This window comes from Macaca mulatta, chromosome 4 (genome assembly GCF_049350105.2).
Source record: "Macaca mulatta isolate MMU2019108-1 chromosome 4, T2T-MMU8v2.0, whole genome shotgun sequence".
Taxonomy (NCBI): domain Eukaryota; kingdom Metazoa; phylum Chordata; class Mammalia; order Primates; family Cercopithecidae; genus Macaca; species Macaca mulatta.
The window spans coordinates 153,125,455-153,137,982 of NC_133409.1; the positions used below are offsets into that span (position 1 = coordinate 153,125,455).

At 44.4% G+C, this 12,528-nt stretch overlaps 1 long non-coding RNA gene across 1 annotated transcript in view; it reads left to right on the plus strand.

Annotated features, from left to right (window-relative positions):
* The window catches only part of LOC712069 (uncharacterized), a 241,669-nt gene that overhangs the window by 138,769 nt on the left and 90,372 nt on the right, over window positions 1-12,528 (plus strand). The gene's annotated exons all lie outside the window — the stretch shown is intronic.

Below are 12,528 nucleotides of genomic sequence, written 5' to 3' on the forward strand. Positions count from 1 at the left end.
GTACTACCACCCCTGGCGAAACAACACCCATTTATCTATTTCTAGTTCCTTGGTCAGAAATCTGGGCAAGATGTGGATAGAATCTCTGTTCTGGGCTTCCAAAAGCTGTGTTTTCCTTTTGAATCCACCTTCATGTTTATAGAGAGGTGGCAGAATGCGGTTTCTTACAGTTGTAAGACTGAAGTCCCTGTTCCTTGCTGGTTGTCAATACAGAGAACGGGGAGGACTGCACTCGATTCCTGGTGCCCACCAGCATTCTTTCCTACACAGCCCCCCCTTTTTTTTGGCAGAGTCTCGCTCTGTAGCCCAGGATGGAGTGCAGTGGTGCGATCTCAGCTGACTGCAAGCTCCACCTCCCTGGTTCATGCCGTTCTCCTGTCTCAGCCTCCCGAGTAGCTGGGACTACAGGCATCCATCACGATGCTCAGCTAATTTTGTTTTCTTTTGTACTTTTAGTAGAGACAGGATTTCACCGTGTTAGTCAGGATGGTCTCGATCTCCTGACCTCTTGATCCGCCTGCCTCGGCCTCCCAAAGTGCTGGGATTGCAAGCATGAACCACTGCACCCGGCCCATAGCCCCTTCATTTGCAAAGCCCATGATGGAGGAAACCCTCATGCTTTATCCCTCTCACACTGTGTTTCACAGTCCTTTCAAGGGCTCACCTTATTAGGACAGTCCAAGCAGGAAAAACCCAGCCTAAAGTCAACTGATTGAGCCCCTTAATTATATCTGCTAAATCCCTTCACAGCAGCACCTACATTAGAGTTGGTTGAATTACTGGGTGAAGGTGAATGATCAGGAGCTGGCTGTTGGGGCCGTCATAGAATCAGCCCAGCAAAGGCTGGATCTTCCTTTTGTGTTTAACTGAAACATAGTTGGAAATTGAAGTTCAAGTAAAGTGATCATTGTGAACGATATTAAACTACATCCTCTTTGGCCATGGAAATTCTCCTTACCTTTTAAAACTAAATTACATATTTAATATCTTATAATTACTTTAGGCCAGATGTGGTGGCTCATGCCTGCTATCCTAGCACTGTGGAAGGCAGGGGAAGGCAGATTTGTTGACTCCAGAAGTTCAAGATCAGGTTGGGCAAAACCCCCATCTCTACAAAAATATTAGAAAATTAGTCAGGCATCAGGCATCGTGGTTCATGCGTGTAGTCCCAGCTACTCAGGAGGTTGAGATCAGAGGGTCCCTTGACCCTAGGAGGTCGACACTGCAGTGCATGGTGATCATGCCACCACACTCCAGCCTGGGTTACAGAGTGAGACCTTGTCTCAAAAATAATAATAATGATGATGATACATTTGGAGCAAATGCAATTTAACGTGTAATAATACATCCTCTCTTGTGAAATGTATTATTATGATTGAGTAACAAATTATGTAACACTTAGCTCAAAACAACAAATATTCATCATCTTCCACAGTTTCCAATGGTTAGGAATCCAGGAGAGGTTTCCCTGAGTGCTTCTGGCTCAGGACCTCTCACAAGATTGCAGTCCAGTTGTCAGTCAAGGGCTGCATCATCTGAGGACTTCACTGGGGCTGAGGATTCACAAGAAACATGACTGTTGGAAAAGGCCTAGTTCCTTGTTATCTAGTCCCAGAAGGCCTCAGTTTTCAGTCACATGGATCTTCCTGCAGGGCTGCTTATGGCACAGCAGCTGGCTTCCCCCAGAGCTCATGATCCCAGAGACAGAGAGAGAGAAGGTGGAAGCTGCAGTGAGTTTTATGCTCTACACCCAAAGTCACAAACTGTTATGTCAGCATTATTCTATAAGTTAGAAGTTGTATTAGTCCATTCTCACACTGCTATAAAGAAATACCTGAGATTGGGTGATTTATAAAGGAAAGAGGTTTAACTGACTCACAGTTCTGCATTGCTGAGGAGCCTGCCCCAGGAAACTTGAAGTCATGGCAGAAGTGGAAGCAAATACGTCCTTCTTCACATGGTGGCAGGAGAGAGAAATGCAGAATGAAGCAGGGAAATGCCCCTTATAGAACCATCACATCTCGTGAGAATTCCCTCAGTATCATGAGAACAGCATGGTCCCCATGATCCAGTCACCTCCCATGTGGTTCCTCCCCAACAGGTAGCGATTACAATTTGAATGACAATTCAAGATGAGATTTGGGTGGGAACACAGAGCCAGTCCATATCAGAAGTGCCTCATTAAGTCCAAGCCACACTCAAGGGAGGGAATGAAGCTGCATCTCTGGAAGAGAACAGTTTCAAAGGATTTGAATATATACTAAAAGCAAAATTAAAACTATTGTTTCTGGTTTTTGAACATCAAAGTCTTCTTTTATGTAATTATTTTTCATTAACTCTTTAAACTTGTCTTTCAATTTAATTTTATTTTAAGTTCCAGGGTACCTGTGCAGGATGTACAGGTTTGTTACATAGGTAAACGTGTGGCATGGTGGTTTGCTGCACCTATCAACTCATCACCTAGGCATTAACCCTGGCATGCATTAGCTTTTTTTGCTAATGATCCTCCCAACCACTGCCCTCTCCCAACAGGCCCCAGTGTGTGTTGTTCCTCTCGCTGTGTCCATGTGTTCTCATTGCTCAGTTCCCAATTATAAATGAGAACATGTGTTGTTTGGTTTTCTGTTCCTGTGTTGGTTTGCTGAGGATAATGGCTTCCAGCTTCATTCACATTCCTGAAAAGGACTTGATCTCATTCCTTTTTATGGCTGCATAATATTCTATGGTGTATATGTACCATATTTTCTTTATCCAGTCCATCATTGGTGGGCATTTGGGTTGATTCCATGTCTTCGCTGAAGACTATTCACCATTCACTATTCCACTGTGAATAGTGCTGCAATGAGTGTAAACATGCATATATCTTTATAATAGAATGATTTATATTCCTTTGGTTATATATCCTGTATTGGGATTGCTGGGTCAAATGGTGTTTCTGGTTCTAAATCTTTGAGGAATCGCCACACTGTCTTCCACAATGGATTAACCGATTTACTTTTCCTCTAACAGTGTAAAAGCATTCCTGTTTCTCCACAACCTCGCCAGCATCTGTTGTTTCTTGACTTTTTAATAATTGCCATTCTGACTGGCATGAGATGGTATCTCATTTGTGGTTTTGATTTACAATTCTGTAATGATCAGTGATGTTGACCTTTTTTTCATATTTTTGTTGGCCACATGTACGTCTTCTTCTGAGAAGTGTCTGTTCAGGTCCTTTGTCCACTTTTTAATGAAGTTGTTTTTTTCATGTAAATTTGCTTAAGTTCTTTGTAGATTCTGAATATTAGACCTTTGTCAGATGAATAGATTGCACAAATTTTCTCCCCTTCTGTAGGATGTCTGTTTGCTTTGATGATAGTTTTTTTTGCTGTGCAGAAGCTCTTTTGTTTAATTAGATCCCATTTGTCAAGTTTTGCTTTTGTGGCAGATGTTTTTGGCGATTTCATCATAAAATCTTTGCCCATCCCTATGTCCGGAATGGTATTGCCCAAATTTTCTTCAAGGGTTTTTCTAGTTTTGGGTTTTACATTTAAGTCTTTAATCCATCTTGAGTTAACTTTTGTGTAAAATGTAAGAAAGGGGTCCAGTTTCAATTTTCTGCATATGGCTAGTCAGTTCTCCCAGCAGCATTTATTAAACAGGGAATCCTTTCCCCATTGCTTGTTTTGTCAGGTTTGTTGAAGATCAAATGGTTGTAGATGTGCGGTCTCTTTTCTGAGTTCTCTATTCTGTCCCATTGGTTTATGTGCCTGTTTTTGTAGCCTTGTAGTATAGTTTTAAGTCGGGTAGCCTGATGCCTCCAGCTTTTTCTTTTTGCTTAGGATTTTTCTGGCTCTACAAGCTCTTTTTGGATCCATATGAATTTTAAAATAATTTTGTTCTAATTCCGTGATAAACTTCTCTTTTTAAATTCAAGATTAAAAGTTTGAGACATCACAGAGCTTTGGGTACTGAGGGAAACACAGTTGGAGACAGAGTAAGGAGATACAACAGTATCTCTGAGTTTTTCCTGCCAATACCATTGTTATTATATAACAGTGTTCTCTTTGATGAGTTAACACAGTTGAGAACATAGAGTAACTAGATCAAATAGTTCCAAGACTTCAGTCCCTTAAAACTAATGCCTTGGAAATAAGTCTTTGTTTTGTCTAAGATGTCTCAAATTTAGTGGAAATATGCCCCAAGCCCCAGTTTTCTCATTGAAATATCATCTTCACTAAACATTTGCGTACACTTAAAAAATAAAAATCTCTGCTCTATGGAGTAGCTGTTCTTTTATTTCTTCACTTCTCTAATAAACTTGCATTCACTTAGAAAAAAATTGCCTAATCAAATCGCTTTTCACTTACAAAAACGTGAATCTCATACTTTGGTCAGCACATCTCACTTAACATGATGCCAATAACTTCGGTTTGATGCTGTAGCCCGAAATGGTTAGCTCGAATTGAGAAACAAGTTTTTTTTTTTTTTTTCAAAAACTAGCTATTCAGTGGACATTCTATAATGAACTTAACATCTTTCGTTGTTGTAGTCAATGAGATGTGATAGAAGTGATTTGGACACCACTATGCTTCCATATAGCACTCTATTATGTGCTTCCAATTTTTTTTTCTTTTTAGCAGTCCTATTCTATTTTCCATTCATATTTGCTATTCCATCACTGGGTATTCCTTCCTACTCTTTTCTTGTTTCATTTGTTTTGATCAATGATGTGCATTTCCAATTCTGTAAAAGCTTAATTCAGTTTCATGTGTGGTAAAATGTAACATCAAATCATTTGCAAGGTGGAATTACCTTGCACAGCAAATTGAACATTGTATAACTGAAAATCTAGAGAGATGCCAGTGAGCCAAGGATCAAATGGCCTATTTGTAGCCAAGGCCATTTTCATGGCATCCTGGTCCTCTCTGTCACGTGGCTCCTTACAGTTCTCTGTGGTTTTCTTCGAATGTAAGTAGTTCTTGTTAAGGATCCTTGTAGTGAACTTTGAAATTCTTTTCTCTTTCATTTCTATAAAAAACAGGTATATTTTAATTTGAAAAACTCTGTTTAGGAATTACAATCTAGTAACTAGCAGGGTGCCCAGCACTGGTGTAAAACACAGAACCTGCAAAGCTCCCCTGGGCTGCTGCCCATTCACTTCCCGTACAAGGAGACTCCATCCTGAACCTGTGATTAATATACCTTTTTATTTCTTTAAAGATTTGTGTAATAAGTATTTATATATGCCCAAACCAAGTATCAGTTAGTTTTGCTGGTTTTTAAGCTTCCTGTACAGCAAATTCCTACTGCATTTATTTTCCCATGATGCACATTATGTATAGGAGTTATTTGTGGTGTGGGAGACTGTCATTCACTCATTTTACTGCTGAAGGTTTACATTTTATGGTTATACCACTATTTTCCTATTGATGTATATGTGGCTGATTCCACTTTTTGCCATATACATTAATGTGCATGTCTCCTGTGCACATAGGTAAGAAAGCCCCCCAGAGTGGATGATTAGGAATGGGTTGGTTAAATGATACGTTGTATGGACTTTAACCATACTAGATAATGATAATATGATTTCCAAAGTGATTGTAACTACTTAAACTTTTACAATAAATGTGTAATACTTGATGATGTGTTCTGAAAACACTGCAACAAAGGAATTGAGTTAAAAGTCACTGTCTTGGCAGTAGAATTACAGCAGGCATTTTCCTTCAGACTCTGTTAATAACTTCCTGTTGTTTACTTGTTTCTTATGTACTGTGGCATTATACTTTTGGCACATAGATTCAGAAAATGCTTACTTATAGCACAATCACAAAGGGTTATTTTATATTTAGGAAAATTTCATAAGAAAAAGGAAAAAATTAAAGAAGGGAGGGAAAGAAGGAGGAATGGAAGGAAAAGTGAAAGAAGAAAAGAAGGGAGGGGAAGGGAAGGAAAGGAGAGTGAGAAGGAGGAGGGTGAGATGTTGAATGGAAATAGAGAAGAAAAAGAGGGAGGGAGGGACAGAATGAAGGAGAAAGGGAAGGAACAAAGGAGAAAAGAAACTAAAATAAAGAAAAGGTGTTGAGAAACTAGAAATCCTATGTATGGCTAATATTATCAAAATGGGAGGAAATAAAAGAGGTGTAGTTAACCTCTATAGAATCATGGACATATAAGAGGGCTTCATGAGTTATCCGTTGCTGTGTAACCAACTACCCCCAAATTTAGTGACTTGAAGTCACAAACACTGACAAACTCAAAAGTATAATACAAATACCAGCAAAATGGTGCCAATGCAGATAGAAGAAGTTGAATAAACAAAAGGATTTTACAAATTGGAATAAGTAAGTGGACACTGGTGTGCAGATGAAAATGATTTTGTAGTCCAGATACTCCAAAAAGCAAGTTCCATCATGAGATTAAAGTTATAGCATTTTATAGGGGACACATCTGTCAGAAGACATAGGGAGGGAGACAGGTTACCCTGAGAAAGGCAACAGACCAAGATGCGAGTGTGATCCCCCCATGATGGACAGAGGAGAGAAGGTTTACTGGACGTGTCCTAGACCACAGGCAATATAAGGAGAGTTAAGCAAGGCCATAGAGGAGTCCTTGAGGTACAGCTGGTCATCAGAGGAGTCCCCTGTCTCCCAGAAATGTCCTCCCTTAGTGTCACTGGTGTGACCTTTCACTGGTTGGGAACAGCCCATGGGAAGCAGGGCCTCAGCACCAATGCTACTGAGGGTGTCAGAGCACAGGAGCAGGGCCTTGGGAGATTACCCAGGAGTGTGACTCAAACCCCCCTCCAGTTCTTTCCGCATCTCCCACAGGACCCAAGCTGGGACACACTATGATTTCTGATTTGGCCAGGATAGGGTCAGTGAGAGAGGTTTCCCTTTGTCTTTCAGCACAATGAGAGTCCTCACTCCACAGACTAGGGACCCAGTGTGGGGGCGACTCCACTTAGCAGTGCATTAGTGTCAATTATGCACTCAAGGAATTGGAATATAACCAGGGCTGGGTCTGTGAATCCAGTGGTTCCATTGTGGGCCATAATGTGTCCAGGTTTACTCCTTGACCTCCGTAAGCCCCACTGCAATGGGAGACATGATGATGCTGTGGGCATCTGGGCATCAGTGTCCCCTCACAACCAGTGTCAATAATCCCCCCAGTTCTGCCTGTTTCCTTTCCCCAGTGTACAATTTCCTGAGTAAATGACTATAGGTTCCTTTGCCGAAGGGCTGAAGTTGTCCCGGCATATACTTTCATGAGGTTACAGGGTCTTCTTCCTAGGGATATGGACTCCACGTCTGTCACAGGGATCTGAATCTGAATCTTGGTTGAGGTCTAGGCATTGAGGATGGGATCATGACTGTATTGGGTCCAAAATCTTTACCCTCCTGCTTGTCAATTCTTGCTTTATTATCATAAATATCAACCAGTGCCCTTGTTAGTTGCCTGTCCTAACCCTGGGACACCAAACTCTATTAACCTTCCCCACATTCCCTGCAGCTTGAGTCCTCTTGGCTACTCCTCTGAGGCTGCCATAGTAACAGTGCTGTCTGGCATTTGCAGGTCACTGCCACCACTTGATCTTTGTCTCTTCAGGGCCACGCTCTCCCCAGGGATATTAATAAATACAACTCTGGGACCATCTTTACTACCATCACATCCAGCTTGCAGAGGACAACACCCCAACACTTCTTAGTGATGCAGGTCCCTCTCGCCATCACATTCCTGAGGCTCTGGTGGAAGGTGTGCCGTCTGGATCCTCTTGTGGAGCATGGTCTTGGTGGGGCTTCACCATGCCCAATTCACTCAGCCTCGTTATTCCATCCTCTACATGTTCTAGGACAACTAAGATATGTCTACCTTGTTGAGATTTGGGAATCAGTTTTTCTAGATTCACCCCAGCAGTGGGTTTACCCCCACTTATCAAAGTACTGGGGTGTCTGATAAACTCATGCCCTGAGATAGTGCCTCCAAGCCAATGGATTTACATTAATCCAGCCTGACACTCTGACCCCTTGATCACACACCCTCAAATTTCAGTCCCAGAAGTGCTCCCCGTGCTCCTATTGGGACACGCCGGCTGGTTCCTGCAAAGCTCCTGAGTGGGATTCCCGCTGCATCACAGGGATGAGGCTTCTGCAGCATCTTCCAGCATAGGGAGTGGGAACCATTGCTAGAGAAGGGTGAGCCTCCTCTGTATGCCCAGAGGATCCAGGCGGCACCCATCGGATGATCTTGTTCCAATTTGCAGAATCTCAGGTTTCCCCACCATGGCCCTGACTTTCCTATAACGGGCCTGCATTGGCTGAGTGTCAAACATCTCTGGAGCACTGTGGCTCTCCTAATGATGTCTTCAGCTACTATTCCATGGTATCTATCCTTTCGCTATAGGAGATAAAGGCTTCTCTCCATGAGACACTGTGGAGGCTCTCACACGTAGCCAGTGACAGCTGTGAACAATCTGCAGATTCTCATTATCCTTTTATAGGGCATCAACATAGCTGGGAAGTTACCAGCCAACTCCACTGTCTTTGTGGGTTTCCCCCCAATTCCATCATTATTGTGCAGGGCATTCTATCACCCCACCTGCCACAGCTTCTTTTAACAAGGACATCGTCTCAGGTTAGCACTGGTGACACCCACAGCAGCTCAGCTGCACCTTGTGCCACAGACTGTCTGTGTCCCCCAGCTAACCCAGATAGCATGCTCTTGGTCTGCCAGGCAGTGGGAAAGCTTATTTCAAATTCCCTTTTTTGCCCATTTTCACCCTTGATACCACTTTGTGGTATCACCCTTGATACCACTGTGTTAGCTATGGTGTACTCAGGAGCAGACCCTAATACAGTATTAAATGTGCAAGGACTTATTAAGGGAAATGCTTGTGAGAGAAATTCAGGAGAGAGACAGAAAACACTGGGAAAGCCATCAGACCACACTGCAACTCTGAGCCCCAGTGAAGGAGAGAGGGCAGGAAGGTCAGCTGGAAGCATCCTAGACCCTGTGCAGGCTAAGGGAAGTTCGGTAAAGGTGGCAGGGAGCCCTGGAGCCTCAGTCAGCCTTCAGAGTAGAAATATTCCTGCCTCAGTTTCCCTGCTTTCCTCAATCAGGAAAAAGCCGAGGCAGGTGTGGTCTCAGAGCAAACGTGACAATAGATTTCAGGCTGTGACAGCTGGAGCATCATCAATTATTCTTCCTCTACCTGAGGGCCTGGGATGTGCATCCTCATGACTGCCACAATGATGCACTGGAGTAAGAGGAAAAGGGATGATGATAGAGGGAAAAAAAGGTATTAATTGATGAACTAACACCTTTAAGTAGATGAGAAGAGATGATGTTCAGGGCGCCAGCTGAGGAACTGGCTCTGGGAGCAGGATGGTTAACACACAGCAATCCCCCATGTGGTAAAACGCCTTCCATGTGGTGCAGCTGCAGATGTGTGAGCAGACGGTGGTGGAACCTGTGAAAGTTGTCTTCTAATGTGTTCAGTTTTCTCAGTGAAGTAGGAAGCAAGGTCATCAGCTGAAGTAAGAATGGAGAAGGAGGGTTGGATGTGTGAGCACAGAGAGAAGGTGTGTAAAAGTCACCCAGGCCCAGAGGGGGCTGAGGGTGAGCCACACACGGAGACGGTGATTGCTGGCCGTGGTGGGGGTTCCCCATGAGGTTTGAGTCATGAAGGTAGACAGAACAGTGTGCTGTGTGCTGCTCTTCTGCAGCTCATGGGGCCGGTGCAGTGTAGGCAGAGGTGGAATCCACCAGCTGTGTAGTTTTGCCAAGCAAGTGTGACAACACAAGGGAGAGACAAGGGAGGGATGGAAATTATTTACCACAGAATCCAGAATGGGTGAGGAGGTGAATCCAAGCACTGAGGGAGAGGGAGGATAGGGCAGGATCACTGGACTAGGAATCCCAAGGGGGTGGAAGGATTGTTGGAATTGATGTACTACAGAATGGACTCCACACCTGGAAAGCAGGCACATAGGCAATGAGTGTTTCATGATATTACATCACAGCATATGATAAAATAATAGTGTCAGTGTCCTCAGAGCCTGCGACTACCCTGCAAGGGTTGAGTGGAAAGATGGTCAGAGAGTGGGAAGTGTGAAATTGAGAGTATGGAAGGGCTGGGGTTCTTTGCCATGAGGAGGCCTGGGGATAAGAAGGGCATGAGATTCAGGCAGAGAGACGACACGGTTATGAAGGAAAGGGGTTCCAGGACCTGAGAGGCCATGGAGCATGGAAATCTTCTCTGCTGTATAGGTGTCTATTGCTGCCATAAAAATTACCACAAACCAAGCAGCTTTAAACAGCACCTAATTATCATGCCACAGTCCTGTGGGCTGCAAGTCCATACAGTCTCATGGGGCTAAGATCATGGTATGGGCAGGTCTGTGTTCCTTCCCGGAGATTCTGGGGAAGAATCCACATCCAAGCTCATTCAGGTTCTTGTCTGAATTCAGCTCCTTGCAGAGAGAACAGAGCTTCCCACTTTCTTGTTGGGAGCCACCCTTAGCTCCTAGAGACTTCTCTCTGCCACTCACGTATGGTGCCTAAAGCACATCCAATCCTCCTCCTGGGAACCTCTGATCTCCCCTTTGCTGTGTCTCCTCTGCCTTCCTCCTCTGCAGCATCTGACTCCATCCAGAGCAGATTCTCTACTGTTAATGGCTCATGTGATTTGATTGGGCCCACACAGAGAGTCCAGGATAATCTCCCTATTTTAAAGTCCTTTATCTTCATTACATGAGTAATGTCCCTTTTGCCATGTAATGCAAGCTGTTCACAGGTTCCAAGGGCTAAGACTGGACCTCTTTGGGGACTATTACTCAGCCTGCCACATCTGCATATGTCAAGGTCACAAAGAATCAAGGAGAGAGCCCTGCTGAAGATGGTGATGGTGATCCAGGAGCTACAAGAGTCAGGATTGAAAGGAACGGCCTGGGGCCCACAGAGAATGGCTACAGTGAGGGAAGTGGGGCCTAGTCTCATGACAGCTTAGGGGTTTTAGGGAGGAGGGAGGCAGAAAGGTCTGAGAACCACGGTGAGGAGCAAGGACCCCACCTCATCTCTGAAGCCAGGGGTACAAGTTCCTGGGAAACTCCCCCATATGGAGGAACTTCAGAGGGGGTCCTCAGGAAGGCCCAGGTTCCTGCTAGAGCTTCGAGGTGAGGGAATATCCTGAGAAGAATGAGGAGGTTTTGCTGATCGTGGACTGTGGATTCCAAGTGGTGCAGTGGGAAGATTTCTGGAGTTACGTAGGGGACATGGTGTGGGGACAGAATAGGAGTGTGCGGAGCCTTGTGGGGATGCAAGTGCAGGGAATGTGGGGGACCCAGTGTGACTGACACAAACAGGGAAAGGGCATGAGGAGCTCAGTCCTGGTGGACTCGAGGCAGACAATGGTGCTGAGGCTGTGGTTGAAGAGGGAGGAGGAGCAGGGGTGGCTCTCACCTGGGCTCTGTCCATGGAGGTGAGGACAGTGAGGTGGTTGGGTCTTAGTGCTGTGTGGACCTTCTGGTGATGGATGGAGTGTCTGAGGGAGGAGGGGTCTTAGAGGATTCACCTGTGACCCTGAGGGAGGGGATGTGCTCACTCCAGGTCCCAGGTCTGCCCTGACACCTTTCTTTCTGGCTTAGGGCTCCCTACCGTAAATTATTTGGGGTTAGTCCATTTTGGAGTCTATAACCTAAAGCCAAAACTAAGATGGTTGAAATGTCATTTTCATGAAGCTTTGTTATTAGCATATCATATAGACTGTCTTGCAAAAGTCTCATTTGTATTTTTTTTTTCTAAATGACTGTTGATCTTGTTTTAAATTTACAAATGGAGTTAATTTATCTCCAATGTTAATTGGTTGTGGATTGTTTAATTTTGTACTGTGTAGTTTTACAGATCTATAATAACAGTAGTTTGGGCCTCTTATAGTCTAATAATTAAGACTGTAAGCCATGTACACATTGCAATTCACGCATGAGTCATACATAACCCTAGCACTATGAGACAAGAGGGAAAGTTTCTCTCTCCTAAAATTTTGCGAAGGTTCTGAGTTCTTTTTCCACTGAGTGGGAATAAGTCAGCTAGTGAGGAACGTGAGGTCTTAGGCCTCATCTAAAGGTGATTTAGCTCCCAACTGTGAGAAGCACTGACCCATAGGAAGGCCTCCCGGCCTGGTTCCTGGACCGCTACACCATGGCAGAGGCCATCTTGCTCCCCAGTGCAGAGTGATGTCCCAGATAGCAAGCTGTTTAGCTGCTGCCAGCTTTGGGGCAGTGTTGTCGTCTAAGGCATGGGTTTTTGTCTCAGGATCTTCCTGTTCCCAGATGACCAAAACTGGGGTCATCTACTCTTTTCTGAGCCACCTCTGCCCAGAGACCTGTGGCTATGCCCTCCAGTCACAACAGAACACCCTTTCAGAACACTCTGCAGGAAGCCGACATCTCTATACAGACCCGTGTGAATGGTGTGTGCACAGAGCTTCGGTTCTAGTTCAGGAGGTGTGGAGGGAGGCTCACTAGTCCAACAGAGGTTGAGGCTAGTGCC